Source organism: Otolemur garnettii, unplaced genomic scaffold (assembly GCF_000181295.1).
Source record: "Otolemur garnettii isolate 467f Iridium unplaced genomic scaffold, OtoGar3 scaffold00102, whole genome shotgun sequence".
NCBI lineage: Eukaryota > Metazoa > Chordata > Mammalia > Primates > Galagidae > Otolemur > Otolemur garnettii.
In genome coordinates, this window is record NW_003852497.1 from 5,155,633 (window position 1) to 5,171,285 (window position 15,653).

General features: G+C 44.8%; 1 pseudogene; it reads left to right on the forward strand.

Moving 5' to 3' along the window:
* The first annotated feature begins 516 nt into the window (after positions 1-516).
* Positions 517-7,828, forward strand: LOC100947582 (annotated as a pseudogene).
* The last annotated feature ends 7,825 nt before the right edge of the window (positions 7,829-15,653 follow it).

Here is a 15,653-nt window from a genome sequence, read left to right on the forward strand (position 1 = left end):
TCACTGAAAAGATAAATCAGAAGTAGCACCATACTCTGCAAACCCCCAAACTTTCTCTCCTCAACCCCATCTCATTCCTGGTTCTAAAAACTATTTAAAATTAAATTCACCTGATTTTCTTTCCCCTTAAATCTTATTTTTCTCTATCAGAAACATCGCTGTGGAAGGTGAGGATACCCAGCTCTTCTTAATCTGATGTTGGGGTGTTCAGTCTTCGTGAAGATAAAACCCAGTTAACCACCGAGTCATGCGCAGCCAGCAGTGGGCTCATCGTGCTGTATTAATACGCCCTGTGATGCCATCGTGTTTTCTATTCGCCATTCTTCTTGGTGGCTGTTTGTTTTTGCTTTAGTATTTCCACTTTCATCTCAGTAGTATTATTTCACTTGTTTGGTGAAATCAAATGTTCTGGAATAGAGAGAAACTAATCAGGCAGTGCCCTTGTTCCGTTAAGCAATAGAAAAATTATAAATGAAAGAAAGAGGAGGGCAGGATGAAAAGAGTGGAGAGAGAGCAATGGTGAAGAGGAGGCTGGCAGGAATAGAAAGAGGTGAGTAACAGACCTCACCTGGAATGGGGGGGCACATGGAGAGAGGGAAGAAAGAAAGAAGAGGATGGCCAGGTGTGGTGGCTCATGCCTATAATCCCAGCACTCTGGGAGGCCAAGGCGGGAGGATCACTTGAGCTCATAAGTTCAAGACGAGAGTAAGAGTGAGACCCTAACTCTAGTAAAAACAGAAAAATTAGCCAGGATGGTGGTGGCACCTGTAGTCAGCTAATCTGCAGGCTGAGGCAGGAGGATCGCTTGAACCCAGGAGTTTGAAGTTGCTGTGAGCTAGTCTCATGCCACAGCACTCCATCCAGGTGACAGAGCAAGACTGTGTTTCGAATAATGAAATGAAATGAAGAGGATTGCAAATAGAAGGACAGAGAGAGGAACCAGAGAACAAAGAGAGAAGCAATAAAGGAGAGAACGTTGTGGTTCCCAGAGGAGAAAGAATACATCCAAGCCCCCAATTTCCCAAGTCCCTTTCCCCACCTCCACCCATCTGCAACAGTTCCAATTTGAATCCAAATAATGTCTGAGATTTGGGATTCACTAGTAAAGTAGCTCTGATACCCTAATCCCAGCACCGGATGTTTGGGGGTGTTGGGATTTGGAGTTAATTAATTCAGCCACCTGTAACATGCGTTCAGAAGTTGCTACCTTTCCATCTTATTTACAAAGTTATCTGCAGATGCTGAGAAATTCCTCTTCTCCACCCAGGACTGTGACGGCTCTGAAAAGCTTCGTCTTGTTCTTCGGAAGCACCCTCTTTAGCTCCGTCCTCCTTTGTTTCCAAGTCCAGGTCTCTACCTTTGTGTGGGGATCCTACAGAGAATTTCTAGCTTTCCATACTCTTTAAATTTGTTGGTTTGTGACCTGTTTACTATGCTGGCTTCATGCTGAACTGGCTCTAGAAAACAGAAAGACACACCTATATTAAGTCAAAGAGAGTATGATTTTAATTTCTCAGATGTAAGTATGCATTACTTTGTGAACTAAAGCAGGTTTCTAACAGTTTCCTAAAGGGAACTGGGGCCAGCCTGGCAGCATTCCTCACCCTCTTCACACAGACGTAGAAGCCTGTCATTTGAGGATGTGACCTTGTGGTGCCTGCTTGGTTTTTTTCTATCACATCCAGGTAGCATGTTTATAGGCTAATTCACACTGCAAAATAGTGATGATAGTCCATGGGTGGTTTTAAAATATCAAACTCTTTACCTCCCAGTATTAATCAAAAGTTGTAAAAGGCAAAATATAGAGAGAGGCTTTTGGAAGGACATTAAGTAAAATCATTCCTCACATATTTGCTCAGCACAGGCTAGGACCTGCCCCACCCAGACCAATACCCCTGGACTTTTATGTTTTGATCACCTTCAGCAGCTCCCCTCATCCCTCACCCACCTTTTAAGGCATATGTTCTCGTCAAGAGAATTGAGAGCAAAGTTCAGCAACCCTGGGGAAGGACTGGAATTAAAACCCTTATCTCTGACCTCAAGCCCCTTTTTCGTCCCACTGTATCACACGACCTTATTTCTACCTTTAGAAATAAAATAATTTCTTCCAAGAACACAGACACCATGTAGTTCATAAAGTTAAGTACTGGTCTGATCAACAGGAAGGTTAAGCATCTCAGTATAACTCCTCCCATCTTGGCAAGACAAGACAGTAATATAAACCACCCGATCAAACATAAAATTTGCAATATCCCTTCAGAAGTTGAAGGACATTAAAAAAGAAAAAAGATGGTTGCTAATAAGCACAATAAGATTGTTCTCTGCATTTCAAAGGATCTCTTGGGAGAAAGGGGAAAAGGCTGGCCTAGAACAATTATCTTGCAGAGATTAACATTTCTAACTACTCCAATATGTTAGTGGTGAGATTTAATCTCAGTGTAAGGATACCTTTCCCAGCCGTTGGGATTTCTCATGCACGCAAAGCAATTTAGGCACGCATGGTTTCTGCCTTTAAGGATCTTTCTAAATGGAATTCCTCTCCATGGAAACTCATTTGTATGGGTGGAATTTCTTGCTAAGAAAACAAAGCATCTTTCCAAATCCCAGGCTGTTACCAACTTGTCATATCGGAAAGATAATACAATTTCAGCAGAATATTCCCTTTCCAGGCAAAAACTAATGTGATCATGAGCTCAGTTTAATTTTCCTGGTAAGGGCACCATTTTCAAATCACAAAAGCCCCTAACAATTTTGGCGCTTCTCACTGGTTTCCTTCTTGGAGCCTTCATTGTTGGTGCCCTTCATTTTCAAAGAAAAACATTTTAAAAGTGCAATTATCAGTTTCAGCACCACCTTTCCCCAGTCTGAATTTCATCGTCTTGGTCTATGTATTTTTTTTTTCTGTTTCTGGCCCCTTGTCCACCGTCTTCATTAAAGAAATTGTGTGTGTGTGTGTGTGTGTGTGTGTGTAGAAAGAGAGAAAGAGACAGGGGCAGAGACAGGAAAAAAGAGAGAGAAAGAGAGAGAGAACCTATAACAGGCAAGACCTTGTGCTAGGAACCAGGAAGCCAACTAAAAAAGAGCTCATCCTGTGGCATTCAGCCTCGAGTGAAGAACCGACTCAGTCCAAAACATTCTTTGTCGGGAAAGGAACACAATGTTGTCGGATCACCACAGAGGAGGCATTTAATCCTGCTTGAAGAAATCAGAAAAGGTTTCTTAGAGGAGATATATTTGAGCTGAGCCTTCAAAGATGAATAAAATGCCCAAGATAGAGGAAGTAAGATACACAAGCTCCCTAACCTCTTTAAACGTGTCAGGGACTCAGGATGGATCCGTGGGTGTGTATATTGTGGCCCGGTGGGAAACTCTGTATTTTATCTTATGTTTCAAAACAGCCACCGTGGATTTTTCAGCAAAGGAACAACAGCTTTAAATTTGTAGTTCAGGAAAAAAAAAAAAAAAACTGGCAGTAGTAATTCAAGTAGAATAACAGGAAATAAAGCCTGAGAAATTTCAAAGGGAAGGGAAATTTGAGAAACAGGATGGGAGAAGATGGGAGCCCACCCAGTGAAGCAAGTGGTCGTCCTGTGAGCTCTTCCATCCTGTAACTCCACCTTGGTGCACACTTTAAGAGCTAAAAACCAGGATCCAGGCATTCATTTGAATCTTGCTTTATTTTTACAAATGAAGGCTGGCAGGTAATAATATTTCATTAGCTCAATCTCCAAAACACCAGCTGGTGGCCTCTTCTGGGTGACCTGGGCAGTCAACAGAGAATATGGACAACTATATTTGCTGCTAGGTCTAAATTCTAGGTTGCTGGAGCCCAAGAGCCAGCTGGAAGGCAGTTACTTCCCAGAATCTATCCCATGTCCATCTTCATTTGGACTGAGAGGCTTACATCTTTCTTCAGAGTAATGAGCAAAGACACCCACAATAATGAAATCTGCAATTCTTCGTGTGACGGCGTCTCTTCCTAATCAACCCATCTCTATCAGTTCCTCACTCTGTCTATCACGTCACAAGGGGCTAAGCGACGTGGATACCTTCCCCCCAAGATTTCTCCCAGTTCTTTTCTGAATGTAGTAGAGTTTTCAGGAGTCAAGTATTTTAGGAGAGGGGTCTCCAAGCAAAATAATGGAATCTAGTTACAGCCCTCAAAGTCTGTGGAAGCCACTCTTCCTCCCTGCGTCTTCTAGCGGATTTATCTGGGAACGTGATCACAGGTTAATACAGACAATACTCCTGCTCGGCTCTCTTCTACCCCAAGACCTTAACTAATTTCTTTTTGTCACGGGTTTATTGAGCTATATCTCACATACCACGGAATTAACCCTTTAAAAGCATATGATTCAGTTTATAGAAGCCAGTTCACAATCTAAGCTAAGGGCCCATGGACTCATGAGTGGATTAACAAAATGTGGTATATATACGCCACGGAATACTACTCAGCCCTAAAAAGGAATGAAACAATGTCTTTTGCAGCAACTTAGATGGAACTGGAGACCATTATCCTAAGTGAAGCGTCTCGGGAATGGGGAAACAAACAGTCCATATATTCTCTAATAGTCGGTAACTAATTGATGGGCACATATGGGCACAGAGAGACGTAAAGGCCATTGGAAATCAAGGAGGGGGAGGGGAGGGGGAAAAGCATACCTACCAGGTACAATAAACATTGTTTGGGTGACAGGCATGCTAAAAGCACTACAAAAGGTACACACGTAACAAAGACACTTGCACTCCCTTAATATTTTAAAATTTTAAAAAGTATACAATTCAGTGGTCTTAAGTGTATTCACAGAACCATGCAACCATTATCACTATCTTATTCCGGAACATTTTCATCACCCCAAAAAGTAAGCCCATAGCCATTAGCAATTACTCTACCTCCCTCTCCCCTCAGCCCCCCGACAACCCCTAAACCACTAATCTACTTTCTGTCTCCTCGGATTTACCTATTCCAAACACTTCATGTCAACAAAACCTACACTACGCACTCTTCGGCATCTGGCTTCTTTCATTTTGCATAATTTTTTCAAGGTTCATCCAAGTTTAGGACATAGCAGTGCTTCCTTTCTTTTTATTGCGAAATAACATCCATGTTATGGCGGTATCACCTTTTACTGACCCATTCATTCATGGATGGGAATTTGGGTTGTTCCCACTTTTAGGCTCTTAGGATTAATGGTACAATGGATATTTATGCAAGTTTTTGTATCCACACTTGTTTTCCTTTGATGGGGGTATACACCTGGGGGTAGGGTCATATGGTAACTCCATGTATGTCTAATACTTTGAGGAACTGCTGATTTGCTTTCCAAAGTGGCTGTGCTGTGTTACAGTCTCACCAGCCGTATATGAGAGTTCCAATCTCTGCACATCCTCCTGACTCTTATTATCTGTCATTTTTATTTCAGCCATCCTACTGAGTAGGAAGTAGTATCACATTGTAGGTTTTGTTTGCATTGCCCTAATAACTAATGATATGGAGCATCTTTTAAAGTGCTTCTCAGTCATTTGTACATCGTCTTTGGAGAAATGTCTATTCAAATCCTTGGCCAATTTTTAATGAAGTTATTTGTTTTGTATTGTCGAATAGTAAGAATTCTTTATGTATTTGATTCACAAGTTCCTTATCCGATATATTATTTGAAAATATTTTGCCTCCCTCTGTAGGCTAATTTTTCACTCTCTCAGTAATATTATTTGCAGCACAAAAGTTTTTAATTTCAATGAAATTTAATTTATCTATTTTTTTCTTTCATTGCTTGTGCTTCTGGTATTATATTTAAGAAACCACTGCCTACTCGAAGGTCAAAGACTTACTCATATTATTTCCTTCTAGGAGTTTTATAGTTTTATATTCATTTGGAATTAAGTTTTGTATTTCACATTCATTTGAATTAACTTTGTGAGTAAGGGACCAGAATCTTAACTGTTAACACATAAACCTTTTCCCTTTCTCTCCAACACACATATATTCTTTTTTTTCTTTTTTTTTGCATTGAACATGAGCTAATTATATAATTAAGATAATTAAACACCATAATGAGCACCTAAATATAAAAGCAACTGACAAGCCAGTTAAAAATGGTAAAAGGCGGATGGTGCCTGTGGCTCAGTGAGTAGGGCGCCAGCCCCACATCAGCTCCTTGGGCTTCTATCCAGTGGGCAGCCGCAGCTTTCGCAGTGGCCTGGGCACCGGCCTGGGTCTGGGTGGAGGCTACGCCAGGGCCAGAGGTATGGGGGGCATCGCAGCCATCACAGTGAACCAGAGTCTTCTGAGCCGGCTCAACCTGGAGGTGGACCCCAACATTCAGGCTGTGCGCACCCAGGAGAAGGAGGCCAAGACCCTCAGCAACAAGGTTGCCTCCTTCATGGACAAGGTGCGCTTCCTGGAGCAGCTGAACAAGATGCTGGAGACCAAGTGGAACCTCCTGCAGCAGCAGACCACGGCTGGCAGCAACATGGACCGCATGTTTGAAAGCTACATCAACAACCTTCAGCCACAGCTGGACACACTGGGCCAGGAGAAGCTGAAGCTGGAGGCAGAGCTTGGCAACATGCAGGGGCTGGTGGAGGACTTCAAGAGTAAGTATGAGGAGGAGATCGACAAGGTACAGAGATGGAGAACGAATCTGTCCTCATCAAGAAGGATGTGGGTGAAGCTACACGAACCAGGTGGAGCTGGAGTCCCGCCTGGACAGGCTGACTGATGAAATCAAGTTCCTCAGGCAGCAGTATGAAGAGGAGATCCGTGAGCTGCCCCAGATCTCAGACACGTCTGTGGTCCTGTCCGTGGACAACAGCCGCTCCCTGGACATGGACGGCATCATTGCTGAGGTCTGCGCCCAGTCCGAGGAGATCGCCAACCACAGCCGGGCTGAGGCTGAGAGCGTGGACCAGACCAGGTACGAGGAGCTGCAGGTGCAGGCTGGGAAGTACAGGGACGACCTGCGGCGCACGAAGACGGAGATCTCTGACATGAACAGGAACATCAGCCAGGCTGAGGCTGAGAACGTGGACCAGACCGGGGCCGGAGGTATGGGGGGCGTCACAGCCATCACAGTGAATCAGAGCCTCCTGAGCCCACTCAACCTGGAGGTGGACCCCAACAAACCCAGTACGAGGAGCTGCAGATGCAGGCTGGGAAGCAGGGAGATCTCCAACGTGAACCGGAACATCAGCCGGCTCCAGAATGAGATCGAAGCTCTCAAAGGCCAGAGGGCTGCCCTGGAGGCCTCCACTGCAGATGCCGAGTAGTGTGGAGAGCTGGCTCTTAAGGATGCCAACGCCAAGCTGGCTCAGCTGGAGGCCGCCCCGCGTCAGGCCAAGCAGGACGTGAATCACGCATCAGCAGCTGCGTGAATACCAAGATCTGATGAACGTCAAGCTGGCCCTGGACGTGGAGATCGCCACCTACCTCAAGCTGCTGGAGCGCGAGGAGAGCCGGCTGGAGTCGCGGATGCAGAACATGAGTGTCCACACAATGACCACCAGTGGCTACTCAGGTGGCCTGAGCTCGGCCTATGGGCGGGGGGGCCTCACAAGCCCTGGCCTCAGCTATGGTCTGAGCTCCTTCCAGACCCGCTTTGGCTCTGGTGGGGGCTCCAGCTCCTTCAGCCGCACCAGCTCCAGGGCTGTGGTTGTGAAGAAGATTGAGACTCGAGACGGGAAGCTGGTGTCTGAGTCCTCTGATGTCCTTCCTGCTCAAGTGAGCAGCCCCTGCGGCCCCTCCAGTCCACCCTCTCACATGGCTGCCACAGAGCCCGTGGGGCAGGCAGCTGTGCCAGGGAGCGCACGGAACAGGAGACCCATCTGAGGCTCAGCCCATCCCTCAGCCCATCCTTCTGGGGAGTTTACCACCTGGGTTGCCCCCTCTCACAGACACCCCCAACTAAAAACCAATTTGATTTCTTTTTCCAAAATAAAGCCTCAGCCACACTGCCACCCAAAAATAATAATAATAAGGGACAGGTAATAACGAATGGTACACATAGATAATAGAATACAGTGGAGGCGGTGCCTGTGGCTCCAGCGGCTAAGGGCCCAGCCACATACACCTGAGCTGGGGGTTCGAATCCAGTCCTGGCCCACTAAAAACAACAATGATGGCTGCAACCAAAAAATAGTCAGGCATTGTGGTGGGTGCCTATAGTCCCAGCTACTTGAGAGGCAGAAGCAGGAGAATTGCTTGAGCCCAGGCATTGGAGGTTGCTGTGAGCTGTGATGTCACAGCGCTCTCCCCAGAGTGACAGCTTGATGCTTGTCTCAAAAAAAAAAGAATACTGTACAGTGTAACATACAAGTAAGAACCTCTCTGTACTGTTATGTAAAGACTTCCAAGACACATCGTTAAATAAAAAAAAAGAAAAAGAAAAAGCAAGCTCTAAAGGACAGTTAATGTGCTGCCTTTTGTGTAAGTTACTGGGATGCTGTGAAGTAAATGTTTGCGCTCTCCCCAAATTCACATGTTGGGATCTCATGATTGGTTAGTGACCTTATCAAAGAGGTGCAAGGAAGCTGCCTTTCCCCTTTCCTCCTGCCCATCCTTTCCACCGTGTGAGGACACAGTACTCAAGGCACCATCTTGGAAGCAGAAACCAGGCCCTCAGCAGACACCAAACCTGCCAACACCTTGATCTTACACTTGCCAGTTCTGTACTGTGAACAGTAATTTTATCTGTTTACAAAATACCTATTGGGCAGCACCTGTGGCTCAAGGAGGAGGGCGCCAGCCCCATATGATGGAGGTAGCGGGTTCAAATCCGATCCCAGCCAAAAACTGCCAAAAAAAAAAAAAAATTACCTGGCTTGTGGTATTTTGTTACACCAGCATGAAGAGACTAAGACAGAAATTGGTTCTGAGAGTAGGGTGTTGCCATAACAAATACCTAAAAATGTGGAAGCATCTTTGGAACTGGGTTGTGCCTAGAGGCTGAACCATCAAGAGCTATTTTGGTGAGGACTCAGAAGAGGAGAGCCATGGAGACAGCCTAAGCCTCTGCGTGGTCCTGATCAGAAAGGTGGTAGAAATAGGGAAAGTAAAGGCAACTCTGATGGGGTCTAACACAGAAATGCAGAACAAAGTCTTGGAAACTGGAAGAAAGTCCATCCTTGTTAAGAAGTGTACACAATTGTCTGAATTGTACCCGTCCCAATGCTTTGAGGAACACAGAACCTGCAAACTATGAACTAGGGTATTTGGTGGGAAAAAAAAATATCTAAGCAAAGTGTTGAAGGAGCTATGTGGCTTCTTTTGACTGCTTTTAGTAAAATGAAAGGAGAGAAACACAAAGAAGAATTTATAATTAAAAGGAAAGCAGAATTTAAAGATTTGGGGGATTTTCAGCATAGCCAGATTGTGAAGAATCAAAAGGCACGTTTGCAAGAGAGTCCCAAGCTACCATTTGATAGAGATAAGTATGGATGGAAGGAAGACAGACGCTGTCCACTAAGGCCATGGAAGAATGACCCTGGAGGTATTTCAGAGATTATTGCTACTGCTGCTCCCATCACAGGCCCAGAGCACCAGGGTCTCCAGAGCATAAGGCTTCAAAGGATGGGCCCCGAGCTCCTGTGGGATCTTAGGGCTCACTTCCTAGGGCCACCGCAAGTCTCTGCTCCCATGTTCTAATGCAGTGCTGCTATGGAAGTGTAACAGCCTCCACCTAGATGTCAAAGGATGCCTCAGAGAGCATGGGGGCCCAGGCAGAGAGCTTCGACAGGGGCAGAGCCAGCACAGAGGAATGTCTGCTGGACCCCTGGCCAGTGGCACCAGAGAGAACCCCCACTAGGGGAATGTCTACAGAGAGAGTCCCCACTAGCTCCGTGTTTAGGGATGCCATAGGGACAGCACCACTGCCCTTAGACCTGTGAAGCATCCGCTTATAGCACCAACCCAGGAGAGCCACGAGCACCCAACATTTAATCCCTGAAAGCTGCTTGTGTGGGCTGCACTCAGCTAAGCCACGGGGGCAGAACTTTCCAGGGCTTTGGGAGTCCAGTCTCTGCCGCAGTGTGTCCAGAGGCAGGACATCATTGAGATGATTCTCAAGCCTCAGGATTTAATGCTGTTTCCCCCTGTTGTGTTTGGACTTACTTGGGACCAGTCACCCCTTCCTTTTTTCTTGTATCTCCCTTTTAAATGGAAATGTCTAGCCTGTGCCTATACCGCCGTTTGAATTTTGGAAAAACAGAACTTATTTGATTTCACAGGCTCACAGCTGGAGGAGAAGTTGCCTCAGGATGAATCGTGCCTTGAGTCTCCTGCGTCTGATTTAGATAAGACCCCGGACACTGAACTTTTGAGTTGATGCTACAGTTTAGGAGCTATTGGGTTGGAATAAATTTGCTTTGTGTGTGAGAAAGATACTAATTTGGGAGGCCAGGGGCAGAATGCTACAGTCTGAATGAGTCACCCTAAATTCACAAGTTGAAAGTTAATCAGCAATGTGATAGTATTAAAAGGTGGGGTCTGCAGGAGACGATGAAGTCCTGAGGCCGAGCCCTCCTGAATGGGACATAAGGAAGCCGTGTCCTCTCTTCTGCCCTTCTGTCCTTTCTGCAATGTGGGGACACAGGGCACAGACTTCATCTTGGAAGCAGAACCCAGGAACTCACCAGACCCCAACCCTGCCATCACCTTGATCTTGGACTTCCCAGCCTTCTAACTATAAGCAATACAGTTACATGTTTGTAATTACCCCATGTGTGCTATTTTGCTCTTGCTGCATGAAGAGACGAAGACGAAAGCCTAAGCCGTGAGGTGATGATATTAGAATGTGGAAGGTGATTAGGTTGTGAAAGGGAGTAGTGTTCTTACACAGAGGCCTCTCGGACCATCCTCGTCCCTTCCCCCACATGAGCACACAGGAAAAAGGCCCTCACCAGACCCAGAATCTGCTGGTGTTCTCAGCCTCCAGAAATGTGAGAAAGAAATTTCCACTGTTTATAAGCCTCCCATCCTATGGGATTCTGTAAAAGCAGCCTGAATGGGTTAAGGCAAAGGAGTGGGTGGAGGGATGTGGCGGGGATGAGAATATATGTTCATATTTTCAGGGGATAAAAATTGGGCACTGAAGTCCAGGCACAGTGGCTCACGCCTGTAATCCTAGCAGGCCAGGAGGCGGAGGCAGGTGGATTGCCTGAGCTCAGGAGTTCCAGACCAGGTTCAGCAAGAGTAAGACCCTGTCTCTACTATAAATAGAAAAAAAAAAAAGAAAGAAAAAAGAAAACTAGTTGGGTGTTGTGGCAGGAGCCTGTAGTCCCAGCTACTTGGGAGGCTGAGGCAAGAGCATCTCTTGAGCCCAGGAGTTTGAGGTTGCTGTGAGCTGTGACACCACAGCACTCTACCCAGGGCAACAGAGTGAGACTCGGTCTCAAAACAAAAACAAAAACAAAAAACTGGTCGCTGGAGAAGTGAATAGGATTGAGGCATATTCAACGTACACATTTTAATGTTGTTTATATTTTTACTCCAAGTGCTTGTGTGAGATCATAGGCCATCTCCAGATTTTAAAAAGCCTAAATTATTCCCATTTTTTAACAGCATCCTCTCTTCATAAGATTCCCTTTTTGCTTCTGCTGTGAACAGAGTATCTGCATTCCCCCAGATTCCTGTGTTGAAACCTGATCTCCAAGGTGGTACCAGAGGTGGAACCTTGAGGCAGTGACCAGGCCATCCAGGCTCTGCTCTGGTGAGCTGGACTAGTGGACTTGTTGGTCCCTTCCCTGCCACCATGTAAGGACATAACGAGGTGCCTCTGTTGAGCAGAAAGCCCTCACTAGACACTAAATCCACCAGTGCCTTATTTTTCTCAGCCTCCAGAACCGTGAACAGTGTTTGTTGTTTATAAATTACCCAATCCATGGTGTTTTGTTATAGCAGCCAGGATAGACGAAGACAGCCTGTATAGATTAATGTGTGCACATAATTCCTCATACACGGACAGAGAGCCTGGGGGAAATCACCGGATTCCAGTTAAATCTGCTGACTAAGCAGAAAACCTCCGCGCCATCTGGAAGCACCTGGGCCCTGGAGAGAGCCGGGAAGAGCATTTTGTTAGCATTTCCCAAGGACCGATAGGTTTATTATTCTACTGCCGATACAGCCTAAGGGAATACTTGCTAATGTCTGCTCAATATATCCTAGGAAGCCACAGGAGGCAGGGTGGGTTTTTTAGACTTCCTAAAGTACCATGGATGGTACCGTGGTAGGATGAAAAAGTAATCTGATGTCAGAAGGCCACAATGTAACCAGATGTGGAACCTGCTTGAATCTCTAGTTCTATTTTCGTAAAATGGATAAAATGATAATGGCTGCATTATCCAATTCACAGGAATGGGATGAGGGTCAAAGTGACAATGTCTGTGACAGCATTTTGTAAACTGTAAAAGGCTATACTAATGATGGGCTTGGTAGCTATTTTTAAAAACCACCTCTATTTATTTCTCAGAAAACCGAGTATCATCATTTCCTGGGGCCCTTTCCACACTGTCATCCAGAAAGTGCAGATTCGAGAAAAAGAAAGAAACGCGTTCTATTGGCTTGTGTGTAGCATTTGCCATTATTTCATAAAGCTAGTATTTCAAGAGCCATTTGTTAGGGGCTGAATTGTGTTCCCTAAAAAAATTCTAACCCCCAGGACCTATTTGGAAATAAGACCCTTGGCAGAGGTAATGGGCTAAGATGAGTTCATACTGGAATAGGGGAGACCCTTATTCCTGCATGACTGGTGTGGTTGTCGGAAGACAGTGTGAAGACACAAGAGCGTCATGTGATGATGGAGGTGTTGACTGGAGCTGCACAACCATCAGTCGAAGAGCACCAAGGCTTGATGGTGGAAGGAAGAATTCCAACCCGAGTCTCAGGGAACATGGCCCTACGGACAGCTTAAGTTTGGACTTCTAACCTCCAGAGCTTTGGAAGAATGCCTATCCGTTGCTAAGTCCCCTAGATTGTGGTACTTCATTATAACAGCCCTGGAAAGCCACAATGGGCATTCGCTCCTTTCTTTCTCAACTTTTCATCTGATCCTCAGCAGTTAATCCAACGTGAAGACAAGTCCCCTGCCCCAGTGTGGCTTCTGCCCATCTCAGCAGAAATCTCCCTACCTGTAAACCTCAGTTATTACAAAGGGTCTTCAAATCCAAGAATGTTTTAAGACAAATTAAAGAAAAATACAACCATGGGCAGCACCTGTGGCTCAAAGGAGTAGGGCACCAGCCCCATATGCCGGAGGTGGCGGGTTCAAACCCATCCCCAGCCAAAAACTGCAAAAAAAAAAAAAAAGAAAGAAAGAAAAATACAACCACTATTATAGGGAGTTGAATGATGAGTGGAATTAATTTACATTAAAGTGTGTCCTCATACCACCGATTAGGCTTTCATTAGACAAAGGTGAGACTGAGATAGAATGTAGAAAGATTTTCTTAGCCCATCACTGCACACTGGAGATACCTAGAAGCTTTTAAGAAATGTTCTATTAGAAAATGTTGTCCTATGATAGATGCAAATAACCATTCATGTATTTAATGAAAAAGACATCTGAAGTCAGGAAATCCCTCTTCCACTACCTCTCTCCAAGCCATTATCTGTCTCAACTCTCTGAAAAAAAAAAAAGAAAATCAAAACAATGTACCAATATTCCTCCCCACTCTGTGCTTTTGAGCATCAGTGTATACATGTGTGTGTTTGATAAACTTAATAAGTAAAGTTCTTGGACCCTTTTCTTTTCTTTTTTTTTGAGACAGAGTCTCACTTTGTCTCCCTCAGTAGAGTGCCACAGCATCACAGCTCACAACAACCTTAAACTCTTGGGCTCAAGCAATTCTCTTGTCTCAGCCTCCCAAGTAGCTGGAACTACAGGCACCTGCCACAGTGCTCAGCTTTTTTTGAAGATGGGGTCTTGCTCTCGCTCAGCCTGGTCTTGAACCTGTGAGCTCAGGCAATCCACCCATCTCAGCCTCCCAGAGGGCTAGGATTACAGGCATGAGCCACGGTGCTCGGCCCTTGGACATTTTTAAAATAAAAATGTTCTATTACTCCATAGAAGGTGATTTCAGAGCATCTGGATTCTGACATCTTCTGCACTGGTTTCAAAGGCTACATGTTTTTAAAACGATAAATAAAAGTATTTTCTGACACACTGAGTTTAAAAAATCAGATTACAAATTATATTATAGTATAATAACCTTCCTATTTTTAAAGATAGATTTTTTTTTCTGTGAATAGAAAAAGAGTTTGTAAGAATACCAAAAAATCTAAGCAGTTAGAAAAGGCCTGTGTCTCTACTTCTATGCAAATCACTATCCGTCTACTAAGATGTTAACCACTCTTATCCCTGGATGTAAGATGGTGGGAGAGATTTATGATTTTCTCTTTATTTGTCTATATTTTGTAAACCATAGAGAGAGAGCATGTTTTATTTTAAAGAAAATAAAGACTTTTTTAAACTACCAAATAGGAGGCTATCTCAACTCTTCAAACACCTGTGCCAGGGTTTTAAAAATCTGAACCTGTATTTGTCACCAACTGTCAGATTTTGCCAAATGGAACCACACATAGGTGGGTTTAAAGAATCTATTCTTGGGTCTAACAAGGTGGTTCATGCTGTCATCATAGCATTTTGAGATACAACGGTATCACTTGAGGTTAAGAGTTTGAGACAAGGCTCAGCGCCTGTGGCTCAAGTGGCTGAGGCGCCAGCCACATACACCTAAGGTGGCCTGCCAAACAACAATGACTGCTGCCACCAAAAAAATAGCCGGGCGTTGTGATGAGCACCTGTGGTCACAGCTACTTGGGAGGCTGAGGCAGGAGACTCGTTTGAGCCCAGGAGTTGGAAGTTGCTATGAGCTGTGATGCCACAGCACTCTACCCAGGGGGACAACTTGAGGCTCTGTCTCAGAAAAAAAAAAAAAGAGTTTGAGACAAGCCTTAACAAGAGCAAGATCCTGCCCATATAAAAAAAATAGAAAAATTAGCTGGGCATGGTGGCATGTGCCCATAGTCCCAGCTGCCCAGGAGGCTGAGGCCAGGAGGATCACTTGAGCCCAGGAGTTGGAGGTTGTAGTGAGCTATGATGATGCCACTGCACTCTAGCAAGGGAGACAATGTAAGACCCCGTCTTAAGAGGTAAAATAATAAAATAAAATAAAATAAAATCTATTCTTGTAAAATAAGATATTCTTAGGAAGTCCAGTGAGTGAATATTGAAGGGAAATGGGATAAACCAGGAAAGAAGTTGCCTTGGGGGGAAAATTGATACTAAATCCAACCCAGAAGGGTGACAGAAGGAACAGAGAGTGTCGCCGGGAACTGGGAGGGGCCGGCTCCAGGAGGGAAAGATCTCAAGTGGGCTGGGAGATGGAATGTCATTAAGCAATATGTCACAATCTTTACAAGTTGAAAGTTTTTAAAAATAGGACTTGAATCAAATACTGCGAAAATTATGGTTACGGAACATACTGCAAATGTTATAAACATTGACACAGTAAAAATAGCAGTCGGGAGGTGGGGAGGGGTGTTCAGAGTGCTAATTTCTTCATCTTCGTAGCAAGGAGTCATTCAAAACTGACAGAAATGGCAACAGAGAGTTATTAAGCACCTACAAAGATCTCAGTTGCTTAATTTTTCCCTGCTC